General features: G+C 38.7%; 1 protein-coding gene across 26 annotated transcripts in view; it reads left to right on the top strand.

The window, feature by feature from the left end:
* The window catches only part of MARCHF8 (membrane associated ring-CH-type finger 8), a 113,474-nt gene that overhangs the window by 49,826 nt on the left and 48,823 nt on the right, over positions 1-14,825 (top strand). The gene's annotated exons all lie outside the window — the stretch shown is intronic.

The raw sequence follows: 14,825 nt of genomic DNA, 5'->3' as shown, positions 1-14,825 counted from the left end.
GTCTCTTCTTGCTGCAAAGGTATCTTGGTTAATATCGCACAGCCTGTCTCTATCATGTGGTTCTTGATCTGGCCTGACAAATATTCATTAGAATCTATAAGATCAGAGATGGAGGAAGTTGAGGACCATCTAATCCCAGCCCAAGTGGTCAGGACTGGTCAGAACCCGAATGGTGACCCAGAGTTAACTAGGAGAAAGTAGAGTGTTCCAGTTGGAGGAAATATCACATGCCGAAAGCCCAAAGGTTAGGGCGAGGTGAGTGTGAAGAGATTAGAATAACTGGAAAATAAGGGTCGAATTGAGTAGTGGGAAGATGGGACGTTGGAAGAGTTACAGGCGTTACCTTAAGGAGTTTGGGTTTATCTTTGCAGAAGAGTAAGGGATCAGATTTGTGTTCATAAAGCTCTCACTCAGGCTGCAGTTTGGAGAGCGCTTTGAGTGGGTGGTAGGGAGACTAGTCAAAGGATTATTTAATAGCCTACATGAGCCAAATTCAGCAAGCTTTTCCTGTAAAGGGCCAGATGATATTTTAGACTTGCAACTGTAACTGTCACATCTCCTCAGCTCTGCCATTTGTAGCAAGAAAACAGCCAAAGACAATATATAAATGAATGAGCATGACTGTGTTTCAGCAAAACTTTATCTACAAAAACAGGTGACCAACCAGATTTGGCCTGTAGGCTGTAGTTTGTGGATCCCTGGCCTAGAGGAAAGGTGATGGAGACTTCATCTAAGCTCGGGGTGATGGGGATAGAGAGAGATGTAGTTGATTAATCCACTGGGCCTGATGATCACGTGTCCAGAGGAACAGGGAGGAGTCGGGGTGACTCCTGCTTTCTTCCTTGCCTTCGCAATGTGCTCTAGAAACATTTGTTCCTTAGTTCTCTCCTAGCATTCCTATTTTGTAGCTACAACTTAAACTTTGCCCAAGACTCTCTAGAATCCTTATTAAATCAAGAATGGTTGTGTCTTGTTTGAAGTTGCATCGTTACACTTGATGGGACACCATTCTTTCCATTATTACATGAAGAATTTAAAAAAACCAAATCTATCGTATCATAGCTCTTGAAGTACATGGACTATGGAAAAAGAAAAGGCGTCATGTAAATTAAAAGAGGTCTCCATATTCTTAGTTTGGGTTTTCCTTTTTTCAGTTGTTTGTGTTGTCAATCTGCACCCTTTCCATTTCGCTGAGCTCTTAGGAGAGGCTTGGCCAGCATTGGTTGAAATGCTGACTAGGGCTGGTGGTGACGTAGATGGTTTCTGGATGTAGTATTTTCAGTATTTTAGTTTTTCTTCAACTTCTGGGAATCCTTTTCATATTCTATCAATTTTTATTTAAGTTAATAGTCTTCATTTAAGATTCATTTAAATTAATAGTCTTTTCTTAGAATCCTTCTTAGCTCAGATGTATTTTTCAATACCTCTAAATGGAACATTTCCTTAGTCTAGTGTGCTTGCCTATACCAAATTGAGGCTGCTAGTTCCCTGAAGTGTTGAATTTGGACACCAGATGGCAGGAATTTCTTGGTTTGTATATGAAGAAGCTATACATACTTGTTTGGCATAGAGAAAGGAAGATGTCCAGCATTTTAGGCCGGGAGGAGAAATACTTCATTATGTAAAATCCTACTGCAGATTTGTTGTAGGTGGGTATTCAGTACTTACCTAATTGATCTATTTGATGGGGGTTTTAAGGTTTAAATAAGTGTCATTAAACAGCTATATTCATGGAGCTGGGATTTTAATTTGTGTTGGGAAGAGGAACGATCCTGTCACCTTAGTGCGGGGAACAATTTGAACACCTGATGGCAGTGTGACCAGTTGGGGAGTTGTGGTGCCCAGGTGGGGTGGCAGGTAGTGGGAGAATGGCTGAGACAGGAGCTGGAAGGGCCCCATAAGAGTTTTGGCAGCAGCTGGTACAGTGCTTAAAGTGGTTGTTGCAGGTTTCTAGGCTCTGAAGTGTGGTGTCAGGATCTGTTTGGAAGGTAAATATTTGTTCACTGGAGCCTGTTTTCCTTTATCCAGTTTCCCTGACACAGTGAGTTCAAAACAAAATCCTTTTACATCTGATCTTCCTGTGCTTGGGAGAGCAGGAGAGGGGGGAAAGAGAAGCTATGCAAGGGGAACCCTTCCTTCCATCCCATCGCCCACTATTCTCAGAACTGCAGAGGTGAAATTTATCTCATAATCTCTGGATAACGTGAGACAGTTCATTATATTGATAACAATTTTGTTCCTTCTGAATCTTGTGAGAAGAGAGAAGCGTTACAGTTTACTCAGAATCAAATATTCCAACCGTTAACGTTGATACAGTTTTACCTATGCTTATCAGATACGCGATTCTCTCTCTAGCACCAGTTGCATGAGCCCATACCTACAGTTCTAAGGAGAGGTAATGACTTTTACACAGTAGTCAATACAGTTGATAAATAAATGAAGTAACTCAGTGTTAGTGGTATGGGGACCACTATGGAGGGAAGAGGAATGTTTTGTAATCCATAAAATGATTTCTGCTTTTGCTTATGAGCTGGGTGTTTCTTGAAGAGTTTTTTTTCTTTTCTCCTTAGCATTTTATAAGTAGTGATCCATTGCCTTCCAGCTTCTGGTCTGCAATTAGGAACCTGATGTGGTGGTTGTTTACATTCTTTCAAAAGAAAAGTATTCTTTATACGTTTTTGGAGAATATTTTCTTTTTCCTTATAGTTTAAGGAGTTACTGGTTAATGTCTTGCTGTTCTTGGTGGCTTTCTTTGGTTCTTGTGGGGGATTTTTGGGCCTTTCAGTCTTCTTTCAGTTCTGAAACCTTTTCTTTCTTACCTTTGATGATGAACTCTGTACTCTGGTTCTCAGAGATTGCTGCTGGAGGTTAAATTTCCATATTCTCTTGGCTATTGTATTTTCTCAGATTTGTTCCCTTATTTCTGTGCTGTGGTCCTTTGGCATTGACCTTTTCCAAATTGCCCTGTTTTGCTGACTCAGCACTGCTGATTTTTGCATCTTTCTGTATCCAAGAAGGTTAATTGATCTGTTGCCATCCAGATTGCTTTTTTTTTTTTTAAAGATTTTATTTTATTTTATTTTTTCTCCCCAAAGCCCCCAGTACATAGTTGTATATTCTTTGTTGTGGGTCCTTCTAGTTGTGGTATGTGGGACGCTGCCTCAGCGTGGTTTTGATGAGCAGTGCCATGTCCGCGCCCCAGGATTCGAACCAACGAAACACTGGGTCGCCTGCAGCGGAGCGCGCGAACTTAACCACTCGGCCACGGGGCCAGCCCCCCATCCAGATTGCTTTTTGATTGATTTCTTTTCTAGACTTACTCCTTGTCTTGTAATGGTTTGATAGGTCCCTTTATGTTTTTCAAGATTATTTTTTACGTTTTATTTTGTTTTTAAACAGCTTTATTGAGGTATAATTGACATACAATAAACAGTACATATTTACAGTGTACAATTTGATAAGTTGTGACATCTATTTACATACATGAAACTATCTCCACAATCAAGATTGTAAACATTTCCATCACTCCCAAAAGTGTCCTCATGCCCTTTTGTAATCCCTCCCTTGCACTCCTCTTCAACCCTTTCCTCAGGCAATCATTGATCTGCTTTCCTTCACAGTAGATTAGTTTTCATTTTCCAGAGTTTTTTATAGATGGAATCATACATTCTATACTCTTTTTGGTCCAATTTTTTTCTCACAGCTTAATTCTTTTGAGGCTCATCCAAGTCGTGTGTATCAATAGTTCACTCCTTTTCTTGCTGAGTAGAATCCATGGACGTACCACCATTTGTTTATCCATTCTCCTGTTGATGGACATTTGGATTATTTCCAGTTTTTGGCTTAGACAAATAAGGCTACTGTGAACATTCGTACAAGCTCTTTTGCTATATTGAATAGAAGTGGTGAGAACAGACATCCTCATTTTGTTCCTGATCTTAGAGGGAAAGCATTCATTCTCATGGCCAAGGGAGGAGGGGCATCCCTAGGGCCTCCTTGACAAGGACAGTAATCCATTCCAGAGCGCTCTGCCCTCATGACCGAATCTTCTCCCTAAGGCCCACCTCCTAATACCACATTTGGACATTAGGATTTCAATATATGAATGTGAATTTGGGGAGGACACAAACATTCAGCCTATAGCACTTATTATTCTTTTAATATCTTTAGAATCTGTCATGATAACTTCAGTTTCATTCTTGATACTGGTAATTTTTGTCTTCTCTCTTTTTTTTCCCCTGATCATCCGACCAGAGCTTTATCAGTTTTATTGATCTTCTCAAAGAGTTCTTTTGGTTTCATAGATTTTCTCCATTTTCATTCTGTTTTCTATTTTTTTGGTTTCTGCTTTCATATTTATTTCCTTCCTTTGTTTTCTTTGAGTTTAATTTGCTCTTCTTTTTCCAGCTTCTTAAGGTTATTTATTTGAGATCTTTCTTGTTTTCTAACCTAGGTATTAGTGATTATAAATTTCCCAAGTTCTGCTTTTGCGGCGTCCCACAAATTCTGCTATGTTGAGTTTCATTTTCATTGAGTTCAAAATACTTTCTAATTTCCCTTGGATTTCTTCTTTCATCCATGGGTTATTTTTAAGCATGTTATTTAATTTCCAAAATTTTGGGACTTTCCAGTTATCTTGCTCTTACTGATTTCTAATTTAATTCCATTTTGCTCTGAAAACATATTTTCAGTAACTTAAATCCTTTTAAATTTATTGAAGCTTGTTTCATGGCTCAGAATATGGTCTCTTTTGGTAAATATTCTGTGCGTGCTTTAGAAGAAGGTGTATTCTGCTATTATTGGTTGGAGTGTTCTATAAATGTCAGTCAAGTCAAGTTGAATGATAGTGTTTTCAAGTCTGCTATATCCTTGTAGTCTAGTTGTTCTGTTTGTTGAAAGAGTGGTAGTGAAATTGCTGACTGTAATTGTGGATTTGTCTATTTCTCCTTATAGGTATACCAGTCTTGCTACATGTATTTGATGCTCTGTTATTATGTGCATAAACATTTAAGCATGTTTGATCTTCTTGATAAATTAACCCCCTTATTATTATGATATGATTATCTTTATCCCTGGTGATGATGTTCTTTGCTCTGAAGTCTACTTTGATAATCATATAGTCGCCACAGCTTTCTTTTGATTAGTGTTAGTATGGTAGCACCTTTTCCATCTTTCTACTTTTAACCTATTTGTGTCTTTATATTTAAAGTGCTCTTCATGTAAGCATATGGTTAGGTCCTTTTTATCCAGTCTGACAATCTCTGCCTCTTTATTTAGATATTTAGACTGTTTATATCTAATGAGCTTATTGATAGGGTTAGGTTGATCTTCCTATTTGTTTTCTATTTGTCCCATCTGGTTTTTGTTTCCCTTTTCAGCCTTGTTAAAAATTGAATATTTTTTAAGATTTTTTTTTTCTTTCTTGGTTTATAAGCTGTAACTCTTTATTTTAGTGATTTTTTTATTTTATTGTTTTTAAAATTTTATTTATTTAATTTTTTAGGGTTTGTAGTATGTATCTTTTACTTGTCAGTTTACCTTCAAGTGATAATTATACTACTTCAAGTATACCGTAGAAACCTTGCAATAGTAAACTTTCATTTCTCCCCTCCTGGTCTTTATGCTATTGTTATCATACATTTTTCTTGTATATATGTTATAAACCCAAGAATACAATGTTATTATTTTTAAAACACTTTTTATTCAAAAAGATTAAAATAATAATTATATCTGTTTACTCATCTTACTACCATTTCTGGTGTTCTTCATCTCTTTGAGTAGACTCATATTTCCATCTGGCATTTTCCTTCTGTGTGAAGGACTTCCTTTAACATTTCTTGTAATGTGAATTGGCTAGTAATGACTTCTTTCAGCTTTATATTTTTCCTTTTTTTTTTTTCACTTCATTTCTTGTGTCTGGGATTTGTTGAGCTTTGTGGGGTATGTGGGTTTACAGTTTTCATTGAATTTGGAATATTTTTAAGATATTTTTTCTCTTTCCTCCCTTCTTGGGGAACTCCATTCACACATTAATTGGCTTGAAGTTCTCCAATGTTGTGTTTTTAACTTTTTAAAATTTTATTTTTTTATTTCTGTGTTTTATTTTGGATAATTCTAGTTGCTACGTTTATAAGTTCATTAATCTTTAATTTTTCAGTTTGTAATCTGCCGTTACTTCCATCTAATGTATTTTTTATCTCACATGTGGTATAGTTTTCATCTCTAGAACTTTAATTTGGATCCTTTTTTTATATCTTCCATATCTCTATTCAACTTTTTTATTATAAGATCCAAATTGAACTTCTCAAAATTTATTTAAAAATAAAACTGACTTAAAGATACCAAGTGGTATGGGTATCTTTGTAGACTTTTAAAAAAAATTTCAGCATGGTTGTAGTATCTTAAATAAGTTTGCATTTGATTATCCTGAGATTTTTCTTAATTTCTTTCCCAGTGCTCATTTCTTTTTCACACAAATAATTTCACCATTTTTTTAATCTGTATTTTTCTTATTCTTCTGTCCTTTTTTCCCATTGTTTGATGTCTTTGCTTATCCTTAAGCATGTTTTAAAACATCCCGCTGTGTACTTAAGTAGGATTATTTAAGTCTAAAAGACAATTTCCTATTTGGTTATCAAATCAGTGTATAGAAATCCACATTTCAGGGGCCAGCCCCGTGGCCGAGTGGTTAAGTTCACACGCTCTGCTTGAGTGGCCTGGGGTTCACTGGTTCAGATCCTGGGCGTGGACCTACACAACGCTCATCAAGCCGTGCTGTGGTGGTGTCCCACATAGCAGAACTAGAATGACTTACAACTAGGATATACAACTATGTGCTGGGGCTTTGGGGAGGAGAAAAAAAAAAACAGGAAGATTGGCAGCAGATGTTAGCTCAGGGCCAATCTTTCTCACACACGCAAAAAAAGATGTGTTGTTGCTGTTGTGGTTAATGGTTACTTTGTTAAAAAGAAAGAAAGAAATCTACATTTCATTTGACAATATTTATAAATTACTTTCTGTCTCAGAATAATGTCTGTTTCGCCCTGTTATTAACACGTGAACTCTCTTATTAACAGGATTCCAGGGTCCACTGTAAACAACAGTATCGTTTCCATTTAGTTTAAAGAGAAGGATTTAATACGAGGAAATGGATGCTTACAAAGTAATTGTAAGGGCTGGAGGAGCAGGCCTTCACTGGGTGTCCAGGAGTAGCTAACTCCTAGCATCGCTGGACTGCTTTCCTGAGATCAGGAGATGACAAATCAGAAAGTTGCTATTGCCATTTCTGGTAAAAAAAAATCACTGTCTTTACCATGGTTGGAAAAGCTGCCACTGCTGCTACAGACTTTGCTGAATTAGGAAGACACTAACCACATCACTTTTGCCATTATCTGGACAAGCAGAGTGGATGCTCTGCCCTCTGCTTTTCTCCCCGTCTCATCTCCAAATGAAAACTTTGAGTGTGAGGGCATTGAATTATTGCAACCTAATTATATCTGGAACCCAAATTACAAAGTTGTCCAGAAAATACATTTGTTAACTTTCTTCCCTATACCTTTAAAATGAAATTTGTATGGATACTGAAAGACCAGTCTGTATCACGGTATCCCTTGATAAACAAAGAGGTAATTTAATGATTAGCTTACATTTAACCAGTGAGCTGCATGGAAAATGAAAGTAGTATTTTGTTTTATATATTTGTAAACAGTCCTGTTTCCGGCCCTATTGGGGGCCCATCTTGCTTCTGGGGTCAGTAAGGGGATTTTACCATGATCAGGATGATGATCATCTAAACACATTTATACTTGCTACAAAAATGTTTGAATGTTGGCAGCTAATACTTTACTTATATTTTACCTGACATCTTCTGAAAAGATGGCCTCACAGTTGTTTAAGTGATAATGGTATTTTGAAGGCATAACCACCACACTTTTACTTCTTAATAATTATTCCCTACTGGATAAATTATTCCCTTTTAAATCAGAAAAACCTAATATAAGAGAAAGCAATCCGTGTTTTAACATCCCAGAATCTCCAGAGCCATCTAGCCCAGTTCTGAGTTTAATGCTTGAACCTGCTCTGTGTCATCATGGCAACTTGTTCTTGGGGCCCCATTAGGGTATCTCCTGTGGTGCTGACCCATTACTTCCAAAGGAAATTCCGTTCTTTTTTGGGTTATCAGAGATTTGAGATCCAGTATAAGAACAATCTGTGGCTTTCTCTTATTAACAGTACTGTTTTTTTCTTCCAGGAACTGTCAACAGGTCTTATTCTGCAGTATAAAAATCCCTTGTTCCGTGTATTACATATTTGAGTCTGTCAACATTCTGGTTGTTCTGTTCTAGACCATTCCTAGTTTCTTCATAGAAGTATGTTTAAATGAAGAGATGAATATGCATCTTTAAAATATACCTGTCCCAAATTACTGTCTTTGGGTAGCCCTCATTCTCAGTGAGATCTTTGCATGGCTTCTTGAATCACCCATCTACTGTACCTGTGAGAGTGCCGAGAGATTAATATTCTCATACCTAGAAACCAGGATTTCTTTTGTCATCTGTTTACCTTTCCTTGGTTCCTGGAGTGATTTTTTTCAAACCTGCTTCCAAGCATGTTTTTCCTGTCTGATAATCAAATCTATCACTGTAATGTGCTGGGAGCTTTTCCTCATTTGCTCACGCACATGTAGAAAGTTGTAGCATGCTTGCTGTTTAAGAACCAAATATGACTGATTCTTTTCTAAATGGTTATCTTCTGCTTTGTAAGGCTTGTTTTCTTTGAGAATGAAGAAAAGCTTAGGTGTTTTTCTATAGATAAGAAAAGAGCATGCTATTACCAAACATTAAATACAAGTTGATCATTTTGAACCACTACATTTTTCTTTTGCATGCATAGATTTTGAAGCTTAAATGCAGATAAAATTACGTGCAACTTTGAGGTCCTGCCATTTGAAATATTCTTAGTCGAAAGCCAACAGTATTTGTTCTGGTTGTTTTATATATTAGCAGCTTACCTTCCCCAGCCAATTCTCACATAAGTCTTGGATGGGTAACCGTTTGCTGTTTACTTATTTAGGGTGTGGAGATGGAAGAATGCACAGAATGACTGTAGCTGACCTTTGTGATGTTGCTCTAGTGAGAGTTTGCTAGGTAAGAGCCTGTGTGATGTGGGTAAAACCAAGGGTCTAGTTTGGTTATACAGTAAGTGAAGCATTCGCAGTTGGCTTTAGTGTGTTGAATATAAAACGAGTGAAGGTCACGCATGAATACATTTGTCTTGGTACCACCACAGGGCTTATGATTATGATTTGTTGGGTCTCACTATTCTCTTATAGCTGTTCAATGTGAATTAAACAATTAGGAGGCAGAAAACTACACAAATTTGTTGTTTAATGCAGATATTTCAAAACATAATACTATAGTCATAGTATCCTATAATAATTGTTAGTGGCTTTTATATCTGACATCATCAAGATGACTCCTTTATTTTACACAAATGAAGTGAGAATTCCAAAGAGAAATACTTTACCCATGGTCACTTGAATTTGTATGATATTTTTTCCATAATATTTTGTTTTCTCTTAAAAAGTGCTTTCAGAGGCCAGTCCTGTGGCATAGTGGTTGAGTTCAGCACCCTCCACTTCAGTGGCCCTGGTTCATGGGTTCAGATCCCAGGTGCAGACCTGTGCCACTCATCAGCCATGCTGTGGTGGCGACCCACATACAAAATAGAGGAGGACTGGCACAAATGTTGGCTCAGGGCTAATCTTTCTCAAGCAAAAAAAGAAGAAGATTGGGGCCAGCTCAGTGATGTACTGGTTAAGTTCGCACACTCTGCTTTGGCGGCCCAGGGTTCATGGGTTCAGATCCTGGGCACAGATCAACACACCACTCATCAAGCTATGCTGTGGTGTCATCCCACATACAAAATAGAGGAAGACTGGCACAGACGTTAGCTCACTGACAATCTTCCTCAAGCAGAAAGAGGAGAATGACAACAGATGTTAGCTCAGGGCCAATCTTCCTCATCAATAAAAAAAAAAAAAAAAGAGGAAGATTGGCAACAGATGTTAGGGTGAATCTTCCTAAGCAAAAAACAAAATGCTTTCACATTAATGCAAATATACTGTACACATTTATTCTTTCATTCATTTATGCATCAAACAGATATTAACAGTATATTATGTCCTGGAAAGATTCCTGCCCTCAAGGAGCCTGTAGAGTAGCAGAGAGACAGAGAAGAGCCACGTCATAGAATGCAGTGAACACTCTGATGACAGTCTCCTTAGTGTATGGCAACCAGAACTTTTTTGATCTATGATGTTGTTGGTTATGCTTTTGTATTTGTTTACCCCATTTCTGCTTGGGATTTAGGTGTGCTTTTTCAATTTTTGAATTTGAGGACCCATGTCTTTCTTCACTTTTGGAAAATTTTCACCCATTACTTCCTCAAATATTGTGTCTCCCCCATTCTCTTCTTTCTCCCTCTCTGGGAACAAAGCTCATTCTGTCTTCTGCCATGCTTTCTCTCTCTCTCTGTGCTGCACTTGGTGATTTCTTCAGCATTCTTTTTCTATTCACTGACTCTCTCCTCTGCCGGGTCTCGTCCTGCCATTGAAATTCTAATTTGAATGTCTACATATTTTCATTTCATAAATTTTTGTTTTTTCCATAATTTCCTGTCTTCACATTGTATCTTCTAATTTTTCCTTTATCGTTGTGAACATATAATTCAAGTTTCTTTCTTTTAGCTTTAGCCTCTTATTTGATGCTCTGATTTTAAATTTTTTCTTCTCTCTTGGCCCCTGGGAATTTTTCTTTCTTGCTTTTGAGCTTGCATATATATTAAAAATTATTTTACTGTATTTTATCTAGTGTTTTTATGTGTTTGGAGATGTGAGTGGGGTATTGTATTGTTTGATGCAGCTCAGAAGTTTCGGTTTCCTCTTGTCCTATGAATTGTGTGTATATGTATAAAAACAATTCTGTTGTTAATACTATGGAAAACTCTAGGTATGAAAATTTTTCACATTTTGCAATAAATGTGCTTGATACGTCTCCCTCTAGTAAGTCAAGGTATGCACTTGTCCATTAATTATTCACTTTTACATGTGGCCATGTTTACAGCTGCCACTGAGGATTTCATTTAATTTAACATAGCATATACTTAGATTTACTCTCTGCTAGGCACTGCTCTTCTAAGGACTGTGCAGATATTAACTCAGTGAATTCATTTGATCCTCATGTGAGCGCTGGGAGGTGGGTGCCATCCTTGTCATCTTTGTTTTATAGGTGAAGCACAGAAGATTTGGGTGAGCTTCTCACGGTTCCCCAGTTTGCGGGTGGGGAGTGGTAGAACTGTTGTTCAGACGGAGCCTCCACACTCACGCTCTTCACTCACTTGCTCTTTGCAGGCCTTTCGGCCAGCCACTGGGCTCTATCTTTTCAAACCACATGTCCCTCCTAATGGAACCCCACCCAGCTCCACGCCCTCTGTGTCTACATTTTCTCACAGCACTCAATAAGTCTATACTGAGCTCGATTCAGATGTTCTTCTGTTTGCTTCCTTATGTCTTTAGCTTGTATCTTCATTAATACGATCATTCTTTGAACAAATATTAATTAAGCACTTACATGGTGGATGTTCTGTCAGGTGTCGAGCATAAATGTGGCATGACCGTCTGTGCTGCCTAAATCTCTCCCAGGCCATGTGCTGCAGCTGTAAGCCAGGCCCTCGTCATTTCTTCTGTGCTGCTGCCTACATATTGGTCTCCTTGCTTCCACCTCCTTCTTCCTGCTCTGTGTACTGCTCGTGGGGAAAACAGACAATTAGTTCAGTGTGGTAAGTGCCATGGTCCAGAAAAGTGCCCCTGAGCCAGTCTCTTGGCGACAGGGAAGGTTTTCTGGAAGAAGAGATGTCAAAGACGAGTCCTTAAGAGGTAGGAGATAGGTGAAGATAGAAGAGGAGAGTGTTTGGGGCAGAGAGAATAGTACAAGGGAAAAATTCCTAGGGAAGAGAAGAGTATGTGCTATGTTTGAGGTACTGAAAAAAACTCAGTATGCTGGAACTTGAAGTCTGCAGGCAGGAACCGTGAGATGAGGCAGGAGCAGCCACATCGATGCTGAGGGCACTGAGACATCAGTGAAGGTGGACAGCAGGGTATTCCACGGTTGGAGCTCTATTATTACTAAGGTCACCTTGTGGTTCGCTGAGGGGAGTCGGAGAGGAGATCACTTAGAAGGCTGTTGCAGCAGTCTGCGTGACGATGGCCTGGACCACAGAGGTGGTTTTGGGGATGCAAGAAACGAGCGGATTGCAAGGAGAGGCACAGGAGGTGGGATCGACCACTGTGCCGGTGGCTATTTAAAATGGATTGTAGTGGTCAGGGATAGGTGAGGTCTGGCCTAGACAAGAGAGTGACATCATTCACTTCAACAGAGGAGGGGCGGCAGGTTAGTGGGAAAAATGGTGAGTTTGGTGGTAGACGTGCAAGTGTGAGGTACTTGTGGGTGGCCCAGCTGGAGATGTCCAGAATTCAGTTATGCCTGAATCTCTAGAGAGAAGTCTATCTAAGCTAGAGATAGAAAGATAGAAATTATGGAGTTGGTAGTACGTAGACAGTAAAGGAGGCCCTAGGAATGGATACAATTTTCAGTTAGAATGAATAGCCTGAAAAGAAAAAAGTGTGTGAGACAGGCCGCTGAGGAAAAGGAGTCACTGTCTCACAGACACCCCCCATCATGACAGCAAGCACCCCATGCTGGCAGGTACTTTTGGTGCTTGCTGTTTTTTGGAATATTTTATATCTTTCTTCCACGCCACTTTTGCATAGGTGATGAACTATGACCCCTCGGTCATCCTAGTGCTGAGATTGTGCATTTTTTTGTGCTTGTTTATGAAAAGAAGCCTGTCTTTTTTGGATAGTGGGGAACTGCTGTCGGAGTCACAGTATTCGGGTAATAATGTGAATAACTAGTAGTGGTTGCAGTTAAAAGGAGTCTTAATAATATCTTCTGCTTCAGGGCTTTGGTTTTGAATTAGGCTTAGGCCAACTAAGGTGAATGCTTGTGGATTATTGGCTGTGTAATTAGCACTTAGGAGCAGAGTCACACACCCAAATTGTGAAAGAGACGCTCAAGGGATTCGTACCCCGAGCCTCACTGATGTCTGTTCCCCAAGAGCAGAGGTCTTTTCAAATAGCTGTGTGACTTAGGGTTCTGCTTACCAGCATGGTTCCTGTGGCCACTCAGGGAGTGTCACCATCCTCTTTTCTTGGCCTTAGAGGCCCTCCCATACCAATCTACTGATAAGTCGTCATCATTCCAAATCTAACTTGCAGGCACAGAGACCAGAATCTTTTACAAATGAACTTTAGTAACACTTTTGAAAAAATTATTCCATTAAATCAGAGTGATACTAAGAGTTTTTTGAGGAACTTTTCAACTTTGAGCCCCTCACTTAAAAAAATTGTTTATTATGAAAAACAGAAAAATGTGGGGGACTATTTTAGAGTTATGGGGACCGTTTTAGAGTTTAAGAGATGAAAGAGGCATAACAACTAAATGTGATGTGTAAATGTTGATGGCACCTGTTAGGAAAATAAGCAGCTATAAACTGTGCTTTTTGAGGCAACCGGGAAATTTGAATATTATCTACATACTAGATGATTACAGAGTTATGGTTAATTTTCTAAGGTGTAAAAATGGCACTGTAGTTATATAGAGGAATGTCCTTATTCTTAGAAAATGCATACAGAAATATTTAGGGGTAACAGGCATAATATCTGCAACTTATTTTCAAATGATTCAGCCAGACAAAGAAAAATAACAAGGAAAAGAAAAACGTATGTGTGTCTGTGTGTATCAGAGAAGGAGAGAGAGAAAGCAAATGTGGCAAATTTTAAGGTTGATGCACCTAGGTGAAGGATATAGTAAACAAGCCTGTATGGTAAAGGTCAGAGGAAGCCAGCCGTCTCTTCTAGAGTATTGGGCAGCATTTGAGGGAGCAGATTTTAAGATCATGGAAAGCAAGAGTTCATCAGGTCAGGGTCTTTACAGCAGTGGCACTGGCAGAGAAAATTTCTGAACGAGTGTTGACTGCAGGCAGGCAGGCAGGCAGGGGTCTTGGTACTTTCCTTTATACTTCCTGCTGCCTCAGAGACATGTCATTGGAGCCGTCTTAAGAGTTTAAAGGTCTTGATTGGAATGTTAGCAGTGGGGAGAGTACACATGGAATCAAGCTGCACTCTCCACATTCTGTCTCACTTGGGGCTCTCATCTCTGCATTTTATGTGGCACTATGGTCATAGAATCAAAAGTACTCTAGAGCAGTCTGACTTCGATGTAGACTTTTTATGAAAATTGGAAGAACTTGCCAGACAACCATTGCCTTGCCCTCTTTCAGAATTCTTATGAAAGCCTGACCCTCCATAATCTGGCCTTTCACCTCAGACACCCAAAAGGAATCAAAGTTCTTTATGAGGCACTTGGAGTGTGGTATGAGTCCATCACCTGTTGTATCAGCTGCCAAGGAGGCTATTCTTTGGAGCAATATCTTTACCAGTACATATGTAGGTTTTAAGGTCCCCAAGAATGGTTCTGTGAGCAGGAACTTTAAACCTAGAGCACAGAGATACTTGCGAATGAGAGTCAAAGAATAGATGAAAATAGTTGAGAGACAGTAAGAAAAAAACAAAAAGATAACTCAAAAAATTTCAGTTATAATCTAAAATATATAAAAAAACAATAGATTGGTGACTAAGGTAATGATTATCTTAAAATTGGAGAATTAGTTTATCACTTAGAATTAATGTATTTCCCAGCAGTCCC

The sequence above is a fragment of the Equus caballus genome, chromosome 1 (assembly GCF_041296265.1).
Source record: "Equus caballus isolate H_3958 breed thoroughbred chromosome 1, TB-T2T, whole genome shotgun sequence".
Taxonomy (NCBI): Eukaryota; Metazoa; Chordata; class Mammalia; order Perissodactyla; family Equidae; genus Equus; species Equus caballus.
The sequence above is the reverse complement of the archived record's forward strand: the minus strand, read 5'-3'. Positions and strand labels throughout refer to the sequence as shown.